The sequence below is a fragment of the Mauremys mutica genome, chromosome 13, assembly GCF_020497125.1.
Source record: "Mauremys mutica isolate MM-2020 ecotype Southern chromosome 13, ASM2049712v1, whole genome shotgun sequence".
NCBI classification, from domain to species: Eukaryota; Metazoa; Chordata; order Testudines; family Geoemydidae; genus Mauremys; species Mauremys mutica.
The window spans coordinates 59,879,776-59,891,748 of NC_059084.1; the positions used below are offsets into that span (position 1 = coordinate 59,879,776).

General features: G+C 45.7%; 1 pseudogene; it reads right to left on the reverse strand.

Moving 5' to 3' along the window:
• Positions 1–11,641, reverse strand: part of LOC123348656 — a 32,462-nt pseudogene extending 20,821 nt beyond the window's left edge.
• Positions 11,642–11,973: the final 332 nt, after the last annotated feature.

Consider the following 11,973-nt stretch of genomic DNA (forward strand, 5'->3'; position numbering starts at 1 on the left):
TATACGTGATATTGCATGAACTTGAGTATTTTGACTAAATGGACATATCTTCACAGTCTGTCTCCATACAGAACTCCAGCCGAGGCTCACAGGACACAATCTGCAGGATTGAGCCCAATCACATTTGTGTATAATCCCAGTCCTTCAGACAGATTCACTCTCATGCTAGTGTTCCATAGTCATGCTTAACTTCAATATGATTAATCATGGGTTCAACCTGTTCTCTGGGGTAAGCCTTGAGCAGACTGGGCAATATATGAATATTTAAATGAACTTTTAAGTTTTCAGTAAGCCTATCAAATTTAAATGTAAGAACTATAAGAGTGTAATTAGGTCTGCACTTTGCCAGGGCTGCAAATATTGGGTACTGAGGAAGAGACAAGAGCAGATCTTGAATACAGTGGACATGAATATATTAAGATGGGTGGTTGGAGATACAAGAATGGACCATGTTCAAAACGAATGATATAGGTGAAGCGAAAAGGTGGTACTAGCTATTAAAAAGCTGAGGGAATCCAGGTTAGATGGTTTGGCCATGTGAAAAGAACACCAGAAGAATATATAGGGAACAGAGTGTTAAAAAGTTAGAATTGGAGGGTAAGAGAAGAATTGGGAGACCCATAACCAGATGGATGGACTTCATAGTAATGGATTTTATTTGCTGTGGAGTTTCTAAGGAACTGTCTTTAAGGCAGACCTGAATGGATAAGAAGGACCCCCAAAGCCCCTGAATTGCCCTGGTCTACACAAGTTTAGGTCAAATTTAGCAGTGTTAGATTGATTTAACCCTGCACCAGTCCACATGATGAAGCCATTTTTATCGACTTAAAGGGCTGTTAAAATCAGTTTCTGTACTCCTCCCTGACAAGGGGATTAGCGCTGAAATCAACATCATCGGGTCAGATTTGGGGTAGTGTGGATGCAATTTGATGGTATTGGCCTCCGGGAGCCATCCCACAGTGCACCATTGTGACCGCTCTGGACTGCACTTTGAACTCAGATGCAGTAGCCAGGTACACAGGAAAAGCCCTGGGAACTTTTGAATTTCATTTCCTGTTTGGCCAGCATGGCGAACTCAGCAGCACAGGTGACCTTGCAGTCCCCACAGAATGTTTCTACACTCCCCCTATCATCTCCATCCCTGAGGTTATCGCAGATTAGAAGTGAAAAAAAATGCACTCGCGATGACATGTTTTCCGAGCTCATGCAGTCCTCCCGCACTGATAGGGCACAGTGTAATGAATGGAGGCATTCAGTGGCAGAGGCCAGGAAAGAATTGCTGTGTTTGCTTAACGGCCAAAAGTATCATGCCTCGCTAGTGATCCTGCCTGAGACAGGTCCCTGTGTCACATGCACTCCATGCTGTGTCAGCCTTAGGCAGAGGCATGACTGCTTTGTGAGCAGGAAGGCCACAGATATAGACATTGTATTAGGTAGCTTCTGTAGCTAGAGAAAACATTCGTGTAGATTTGGCAAAGTCTGTGGCAAAAAAAGAGAAGCCCCATAGTGTAGTGGTTATCACATTCACCTAACACATGAAAGCCCCATAGTGTAGTAGTTATCATGTTTACCTAACATGAAAAATGTCTCCGGATTGAAACTGGGCAGAAACAGGTCATTGTTCCTTTTTCTGACTTCTCTCCTGCATTTTTAGTCTTAGAACAGACCATGCTGTGAATTTTTACTTTGAATTATATCAATTATGAGTTAAATAATATGGAAGCTCTCTCTAAATTATAGTCCTGGGTTCCTTACCCTTTCAGCTACTCTGATAAATTAACATTTTTGTTAGGGGCAGGGAAAAATTTTCATGAAGCCTGTTATAGGAACTAAATGTTATCTAGGACTCTGAAGTAATCTTAATGTGGCCCATACAGTGCAATCCTTCGTTCTGGATTGGTCATTCCACAAGTTGAACTGCTCCTAACTACTGTCCAGGCTTCATGAACCGTGGGAGTAAGGGGCAGGCTGGAGTAGGTGCAACCACACAGTTCTGCCAGCTGCGAGAGCGGCCTGAGGCAGAAGGCTCCAGCTCGCATGATATTCCAGGCAGGACTGACTCTACATGAGACTAAACTTAAAGAAGAGAATGACCTGGAGTCACTCCCATTCGGTGCTCTAAGAGAAGGATAGCCATGTCTATCCAGGCACCCCTGATTGAACTCACCGAGGTCTGCCAGCTGAGCTGGGCTGAGCGAGACCCTGGCTGGCGGACAGAGCCCCAGACCAGCAGCAGGCTCAGTGGGTCCAGCGGACAGACCCCAGAAAAAAGGAGCAAAATGATTGTCTGCTGTTGCTTTCACAGAAGGGGGAAGGGGGAAGGGCTGATGACATGTACCCAAAAACCACCTGCAACAAAGTTTTTGCCCCATCAGGCATTGGGAGTTTAACCCAGAATTCCAATGGGCAGCAGAGACTGCAAGAACTGTGGGATAGCTACCCACAGTGCACTGCTCTGTAAGTCGATGCTAGCCACTGTAGTGAGGACACACTCCACTGACTTAATGCGCTTAGTGTAGACATATGCAATAGACTGTATAAAATACAATTCTAAAAAAATGACTTCTATAAAATTGACCTAATTTCATAGTGTAGGCATATCCTTAAATACAAGATCATAATTGTGACAGATAGCACACTGTCCTGTAACACGCTAGACAAACCCGTTTGAGTTAAATTAAACATTGAATTAACACCTTCTGAGTTGTTTGTATTAAAATACACATTTATGTACTATTGCAAGATTGTGTGGAGCTTATTTAGGAAGAAGTCATTATTAGTTCAGTCGCTGGAAGACATTAGGAAGGTGAAGGGAATTTTGGGGATAATACATGTGAAATGGATGTCCTGGGACATTTTGGTGGGTTAAGGAAATGCAAATTTTAAAGGTACTTTAGAAGATGCACTTTGGGCAGAGACCTATTGTCTGACTGATTACCTAGCCAAGGTCTTTTCAGAGAGCCCAACTGGATAAATGAGTGACTCTGAGTTACAAGTTATTCTGCTGCCCACAAATCCTTTCTCCAATGATGATTCCTTGTATGTCCTCTCACCCACCAATTAAATTGTTGCTTTAACCCGTCTATATATGTGTTGCAGATGGGATGTATTCAGACCACTCACCATTTTTTTGGATGTACCACCCATGTATTAGACTGAAAGGACACATTGAAAAGGACTGGGTGCGCCTGCTCCCACACGTTCACCCACAGGGGAGTATTTCCGGCTCCAGGCTGTGGCCAGTTTAAATCCAGATTCCTCCAGTTTGGCATCCATACTACCTGCAAGGTTACATTCTTCAAAGCGGTTAAATTGTCATATACCCAATGTCCCAGGGGAGATTTTATGCCCAGTGTGATAGGTACATAACAACTGCACACCCTGGGATTTTCCTCTATGGAGATTCCATTGTGATTAGACATGGTAACATCACACCCTAATTATGAGACCCCATAACCCAAAGGTGGTTCAAACAGTTGGGGAGACCAGAGGGTCATATTTTTGGGCCCCTCCATGACACATCACATGTCTGGATGACTATTTTTCCTATTGTCATTGATCATGGCATAGCCTAGGGAATACCACACAATATGTCCTGATAAATTTGATATTCTTCACTGGGTTGGGACCCCGCTCCACCATCTGATCTGTACACCATGTACCAACGCTGCCAAATTCCCATGGGAGGATTGGTGGTACAAACTTTTATAGGTTGATCTTTAAAGTCTTCATTTGCCTCATTACCATAACTTGGGGGTGTAGCAGTCCACGTGTTTCCTCCTTTTGACACCTCACATTGTGGGCTCCCGGTAGAGCTTACAATAGCGACAATTGTGATTAGCAGCAACGACTGTTACATTCCAGGCCAGGGGGGTCCTTGTTTTCCTTTGTGGGTTCACTTGTAAGATACATGCAATAGAATTTATACATCATTCTTCTTAACCTCCATTTTGTGCCTTTTATTTGTGTGCAATGAACCCATCCCCACTCTTCATCCTCTGTTCCCAATAGCAGCAGGCTGGGCCCTAATCTGCCAAGGGCTATGTAGAGACCCTCCAGTGAAGAGCTGAGAATGGATGGTGCTGCTCTGAAATCCGTGGATCATGCTTTTTGGGCAGGTCACATCATGCTTTGACCTTTGCTGCTCCTTGTTCCTCTTGCCAGGCCTCTGCCTGCTGTGATCCATGGTATTCTGGGTTCCTCTTCAGCTGGTATCAGATTTTCTAAAGTTCTGAAAGAAAAAATGCACATTTTTCTACCTCCTTTAGGGGGCAGTAGATTATTGCTTAAAATAACCCTTCCTTTTACAAACTTCCTTGCTGATTGCAGGAAAAAGAATAATTGCTGCCACACTTTCTTGGGTTTTTTTTGTTCTATCAGCGGACCAGGTTTCAATGGCTTCTATCCTTAAGAGGAAGGGTGGATTATCCTACTGTTCATTTATGAAATTCATGGAGGTGGTGTAATTCAGTTTCCCTTCTTCTACAGCCGACCAGGTTTGTAATGGTTTCTCTTCTGTGCCAAGATTTAGGTTTATTTACAGGTAATATCTGAGAGGCAGCATTACCATGAGACCTTTGAACATGAGGTTTGTTTTCAATTACCATTTTTAGGATGCTTATTCCCCCCCCCCCACCCCAAAGCCATACATATTATACATTATTGCGTGGTTACTTACTAACATTAAATCTATCCCGAGGTTTAACATTTTGACAGTCTGATTACTCAGAGCCACCTTAAAGCTCAGTGTTTCTGACATTGCTTCTTTTGTCTATTCCACCCCTGTCTTTGTGTCAGAGGTACACGGTCTTAACTTTTTGTTCTGCTCCTGCAGTTCTTAGCTGCTACTGATTCCCCCCCCCCATCCACCCCCCCAACAAAAAGAATCCAGAATCTCACTTTATTCTCCTGGTTCTGTCTGCCCCAGCCATGGCCACATTCTCTGGTCCTTATTTTACAAGATATTAAACTTTATAAAAACATGGAAGTACCCAAAGGGTTAAATACTAAATGCCAAAGCCAAATCACACTAGCTACCTGTGTCTGGCAAAAGGGATGGTAAGTGTTGCAACTTTGACTGAGAAATTCAAATGGCGTTTTAGTGACATAACAATTTTAAAACAAACAAAATAAAATCAATTTATCTTAAAACCTACAAAACGTGTTGGTTTAGGTCCTTAAAACCTTACATAATACACACACAAAAATTCCCTTTTTCCAACATTCATTGCGCTGCTTTACTGCATTTTTATTACAACTATACCCAGACTACATTTCCATAGCTTACAATTGGAGACAGTCAAGTCAAATTCCAATGGAAAACCCTTATCTCTTTTAGTAATTCTGATTAAATCATCCAATAGTTAAATAAATTAAATCAGATTGTCTCTCTGCATGCTACCTGCAGCATCCCTTTACAATTGATTATTTACAGACCATTCCTTTGGGAAGAGGGCCCATTTTCCTTTAGATTACATGTAAAGATGTTGTACGGGATTTGAAGGTTGTGTAGACCCAGAACACAATCGTAGCAATGTGTGACTCACCCCTGCAGCTCCTCCTGCTGGTTGTCCAGGGAATTAGCTCTTCCAGCCTCTGGAGCACCCTCTGCAGGCCAGTGTCGCACTGCCACTGGCCCCCCCATGTCCCTCCCAGGACCCAGTGCCCCTTGTGTTTGGGGTGCTGCCCCCCAGCAGTACCCCCCTCAGTCTCAGGGTCTCCCCTCCCCAGGGAACCCCCACCCTCTATCCCCACCTCACCTCAGTCATAGGCTACTACCAGTAACCATTAACCCCCACTCTCTGGGGCAGACTGTATAAGCCACTCATCACAGGCAAAGGGGTTTGGACCTTCTGCCTCTGGCTACCTATGGGCTGCCCCTGCAACCCAGTACTTAATAGGCCTTACCACGCCTGCAGCCTGGGGCTTTCCTAGGCCAGAGTTCCCCAGCCCTGCTCAACTCCAGATAGGGTGACCAGACGTCCCGATTTTATCAGGACTGTCCCGATATTTGCTTGTTTGTCCCACGTCCCAACCAATGTTAGGTCGGGACACTGGACAAACAAGCAAAGGCTCCGGAACCTGGAAGGGCTCGCGCCCTCCCCCGCCCCGACTCCGCCCCTTCCTTCGCCAATTGGATCCCTCCCCAAATCCCCGCCTCTTGCCAAGCAAACCATGCCCAGGAGACGCAGGGGAACGTGGGGCCGGGGTGAGTGTGAGTCCTGCCTGGCCCCGAGCAGGCAGGACTCGGGCGCGGTACCTGTAGGGAGATTAGGGGGTGGCCTGCGGGGCCAGGCGGTGGCTGTTCTCCCCACCTGGGCAGCAGGACGTGGGAGCAACTGCTGCTGCAGCTCCCACTGCCGCGGGGGGAGGAAGCGGCCAAGCATGTGGCGCCCTGGCCCGAACCCCCCGAGCCCGGGCCTGCTGCGGGGACCCAGCAGCACACACGCTGCGCCCAGCCGCTGGCCAGTCGCGTCTGGGCTGGCTGCCCAGCTGGTGCAATCCCACGGCGGAGGCATCGGCAGCCCAGCCCCGTTCGTTCCCCTGTGCGACCCGAGCGGGATGGGGGGGCTGGGGCCTGCTGCCCCCACTCCAGGGCCGCCCGCGGGATTGCACCAGCTGGGCAGCCAGCCCAGACGCGAGTGGCCAGGGGCTGGGTATGCGCAGCGTGCGCGCTGGGTCCCCGCAGCAGGCCCGGGCTCGGGGGGTTCGTGGGTACAAGAGCCGCAGCTGCCAAGCTTGGCCAGCGGCCGCTTCCTCCCCCCGCGGATGTGGGAGCTGCAGCAGCGGCTGCTCTCAAGTCCCACTGCCCAGGTCGGGAGAACAGCCGCCACCGCCTGGCCCCGCAGGCCACTCCCTACTCTCCCTACAGGTACCGAGCCCGAGTCCTGCCTGCTCGGGGCCAGGCCGGACTCACACTCACCCTGGCCCCGCGCTCCCCTGAGTCTCCCGGGCCTCCCTCCAGCACTTGTGGAGGGAGGAGGAATCGGGGGTGGGGGATTTATTTATTTTTTGCTCTGCCGCCATTTTTTCCCCCTCTGCCCCCCCGCGTCCCGATATTTGACCTGGGTGATCTGGTCACCCTAACTCCAGATACCTGGTTAACCTCCCTGCAGCCAGGCCCTTCTCTCTGTGAACACAAAGGGAGACTGCTGAGCTCCTGGCTCCCAGCCTTTTCATACAAGCCAACTGTGGCCAGATTGGGGTGTGGCCCAACTGCAGCCACTTACCCAATCAGCCCAGCTTTTAGAGCTGCAGCCCTCTCCAGGGCTGCTTTTACCCTCTTTCAGGGCTGATTTCAAGCCCTTCAGGGCAGGAATGGGTGACCACCCCACTACAGCTTTCAAGCCAGTTGTAACCATATTAGTTAAGGGTTAATTGGAAAGCAGGTTTTCAGAAGCAAGGCCATATCTAGCTGGCCATTTCTGCTAATCAGAATGGGAGGAGGGGACAGACAAGCAGACAAGTGAGACTGAAAACCTTGGTGGTTGGAAAGCCTTGAATCTAGATGAATCTGGTATTAAAAAAAATTGAAAGTTAGAAAAATAATGATACAGTAGGGCTTATCATGACCTATGTGTTTTGTAGAAGTTAGCTATAAAAAGTTTAGATAATAGTGTGTACTTTGGAGCAGTCCTTTGAAGCCATCTTGAGAGACTTTCCTGAAACCTTTTCTCCCCAGTGGGTGAGCAACTGGCCACTACAAATCTGCTGTTAACTGCTCAATACCATTCCAGATGTTCTAAACCTATTGCTTATGTTTTTGTGTGTGTGTAAATCTAATGAACTGCAGTGTTAGACAAGAACATTCTTATTTGCATTTAATCCTTGATAGGCAGAATTGCTCTGTTCCTGTTGATTTATTCCTGACACTGCCTGGAGTGAAATAGTTAAGCTACCAGTGTTGGGGATTCTGAAAACCCTGGGTAACAAAGGCTCCTGGGGACAAAAACATAGCTGTGCTAGTGGCCAGTACCTGACCCCCTTGTATAATTTAACTAACAGGATTTCACCCATGTTACTGTACTGAGTTGCACACATATTTATATTTACATGACTGGGTTTTATTATCAAAGCAAGAATTCTATTCTTATAACACCACAACTGTTACTCTTCAACATTTGCACAACTCTCAACTATTTACTTCCCTCCAAACTCTCTAATATTAATTTCTGCAACAGCTACTTTTATCTCTTCATGCTCTTTCTTTAAATCACTCACTTCTGCATTCATTTCTTTAAAGTGGTGCATTTTGCCTGTAAGGACTTAGCCACTAAATACAGTCCCTGCAACACAGCTACCTTAGTTTGTGCTTTCTTTACCATGGGATTGTTGGAAAAGGCAGTATTAATATTATTTCCATGGTTGCCCATGGGTCTTTTGCTTTAAAATTTCAGTGGAATACAGCGGACCTCTGTCAGGCTTTGTCAAAAATACTTTTCACATAAGTATCCAAAATAACCTCCCTGAAAACTTCAGAAAAACAAGTGCGAGGGGGTGGTGGTGGTGGAAAGCAACCAGTTAACTCTGTGAAGTCATTTTAATGTATGGACTAACAGCAGCAAATTTAGCAAACTGAAAAGAAGGACGAGAGAAAAATAATGAAAAAAAGGATATTATTAGCTCCGAGCAAAGAGTAGGGCTCCCCAGGTTAAAATAATTGGGAACCATTACCTGGCTCTGTTATCCTGGCTCTGGGGGAAAATTGAGTGTTTGTTACCTGCACTTGCAAACCTGAATTTGTTCTCCCAGTGTTGCTTTTGTTTGCATGCCAAATGAATTTCAGGAGTGCCATTGCCTGCTGCAGTTGACTGTTTCTGGGCAACCCCATATATTAATCCATTAATTCTAGATGTTAACCCACTCACTCGCAGGTTTTCACTTTGAAATTCCTTTGTATTCCCTTCCCTAGGATTTGAGTTGCAGTTCCTGGTTCTTAAGGTGGTCTATTAATTTTGCTACCATACATGATTCCTGCTGTTCCCTTCAGGGAAGGCATGGGGCAAGGGACTATGACTATCTGGGATCTGTCCCCTCAGGATAATAACATGGATTGGCTCCCCCCTCTGATGTATTTACCTCCACACATCCACCTGCTCCAAAAACTGAGGTTTGAGACCCCCAAGACCATTACTTCCATGCTTACATTGATAGAGCTCATCCTATAAATCTGCTACACTCCCCGGCCGTTCATGCCTCTCCTGACAAATTGCCTCACAGGACTCCTCTGTCCATACAGCATCGTGTGTCATTAGATTCACTACCTCTACTGCTAGTATGGATTTTTTCCATTAAAATCTATTGTTGGTCCACTCCAAAGCCTTAATATGTTGGAGGAGATCAGCTTCCCTTTTTACCCAGTACACCATGCTGGAGCACAGACCTTGTAATACCATTCCTCTTTTCCAATATTCCTTTCTCTTGGGATCCCCAATAACCCCCCATCTCCTTTCCAATCTCATCTCAGGTTGACCCCCCCCTTACCTGGTATGGGCCCTGATTCCTCTGTATCAATTTATTTTAAAAGGCTGTTACCTTAGGTTACCAGAGCCCACTGTATCACCATCAAGCAGCTTTGTGGACTATTATTGAGGGCGACTTATCTGGCTGTTACTCACCTGCCGAGCACGATGCATCTGAGTCATGGCAACATGATATTGGGGCTTGACCTTTGCCTTCCCTTGGTTCTTGTCACACAGACAGAAAGCAGAAGACCAGAAATGCAGGTAATGTGATGTTTATTGGGGTTAATCAAGCAAACTTATCCATAGCTCTCCATACCAGTAGCGCCTTTTCCCTTCTCTTTCTCAGAAGACATAATTATACCTTTACTGCATGCCCTTGGCAGCACCCCTTACAATTATTAGTCATGTTCCATTTTAGCGGGTCTTGAGTCTTGGGGCTTCGATTCCACCTCTTTGTACCCCATGGGAGGGAGAGGAATGGAGGTTGTGTACTGGCCAGGCTTTTCTTTAGCTTTTAGTGTTTCTTATGTCACTCTCCCATCCCCCCTTGTCCCTCCTAACTGGTTGCTTGACCTTGGCTAGAGGGAGGAGTCAGGCAATCTTCAAGTGTATGCTTGTATATTACACTCCCCACCATACCCAGCAACATTTCAACTCTCTTCCTTATCTTTTCTCACTGTGCTATAAACCCTGTCTGGTTGTGAGCAGATCCAATACACCGTGTCTTTGTTCTCACATGTTAGTAAGACTATAAAAGTATCACAAGTCAAACGAGCAAAAAAAGCCCAAAATTCTATCTAAGGCAAATATACAGGCCTGAATACTATGTTATCATCACTAGCATGGACCTCCCACATAACTTTTATCCCAGTGCTTAGGGTAGTTAACTAGGATGTGGCAGACCCCCACTTCAAGTGTATGATGAAGAAAAATATTTGAACAAATCCCATACGTGTGCCTTGACCACTGGAATATGGGATCTCTCTCTCAATTTCTCCTGTTGAAGACCCTTTGTGAATCTAACTCCAGCACCCATTGGTTACCATGTAGTTATGCTATTTTACACATGCATGCTGGGGATCTGGCCAATTTACTTCACTGGATCTACACTGATTAAATTAGTGGAAGATTGGCTCAAAATGTCTGTCAGATACCTTAGCTGAGAATGTCTCAAACACCAGTTACCCAGAAATCTGTGGTCTCTGATTTTTGTTTTTTTAAAGATAAGAACATCAACACTGGTTGAGAAACCTGAATTTCCCTAATATATTCCTTAGAGCTGTTTTCACCTCCTTGTTTTTCAGGCTGTAGATGATGGGGTTTAACATGGGGGTCAAAATGCTGTACTGGACAGAGAACATTTCATCCAGAAGCACAGAGGAGACTGAGCTGGGCTTTGTGTACTGGAAAAAAGCTGTCAGATACAACAAACCAACCACAATCAAGTGGGAGCTGCAGGTGGAGAAGGCTTTCCGCCTGCCCTCCGCAGAGCGTATCCTCAAGATGGTGGAGATGACGTGAACGTAGGAGATGAGGGTGAAGAGGAAGGAGCTTGATCCTAGTATCACAACAGAAGTAAGAAGCACCATTTGATTGGTGAGAATGTCAGTACAGGAGAGTTGTAACAGAGGAGGGAGCTCACAGCAAAAATGGCTGATTTGATTGGGTCCACAGAAGTGCAACTCGAGGGCAAAAACTGTGTTAATTAAGGCATAAAAGAAGCCCGTGATCCATGCACCACTCACGAGCTGAACCCAGATCTCTTTGTTGATTGCATCCACGTAATGCAATGGGTCACAGATGGCAGCATAGCGGTCATAAGCCATGGCTGAGAGAATGAAAACTTCTGTACCAGCTAAGAGAAAAAAGAAGAACATCTGGGCAATGCAGCCATTGACTGAAATTGTTTTGTGGTCTGCAAGAAAGTTCATCAGCATATTAGGCACCGTGACTGAGGAATAGCAGATATCAACAAAGGATAAGTGGAAGAGGAAGAAATACATGGGGGTGTGAAGGTGAAAATCAGCTCTTATCACCAGCATGATCACTATGTTCCCAACCAGGGTGATTAGGTAAATAACTAAAAACACCAGGAAGAGGAAAATCTGTATCTGTGGTTCACTGGAAAGTCCGAGGAGAATAAATTCGGTCACTGCGGTTTGATTTTCCATTGTCATATATTCAGGAAAACTGTGACCTGGGAAATGAGGGGATAAAACCCAAATGAAATTAGCATTTATAACCAAGGTAAATTGAAACAGCATGTGGAGATAATCTGATCAGCAGCATGAAAGTAAAAAGAATCCTATTCCAGCCTGTAAAATATGTGTTTTACATCATTTAAATTGAGAGAGAGAGAGAGAGAGAGAGAGAGAGAGAGAGGGGCGGAATGAAATGTGTATATTTTAAATAGACAAAATGGGCTGGATATATGAAAGGACTTAAGCATCTAACTGCCTCTTTAGATGCTTAAAACCCAGAATCAGGCCCCACTGGTATTCACAAATAC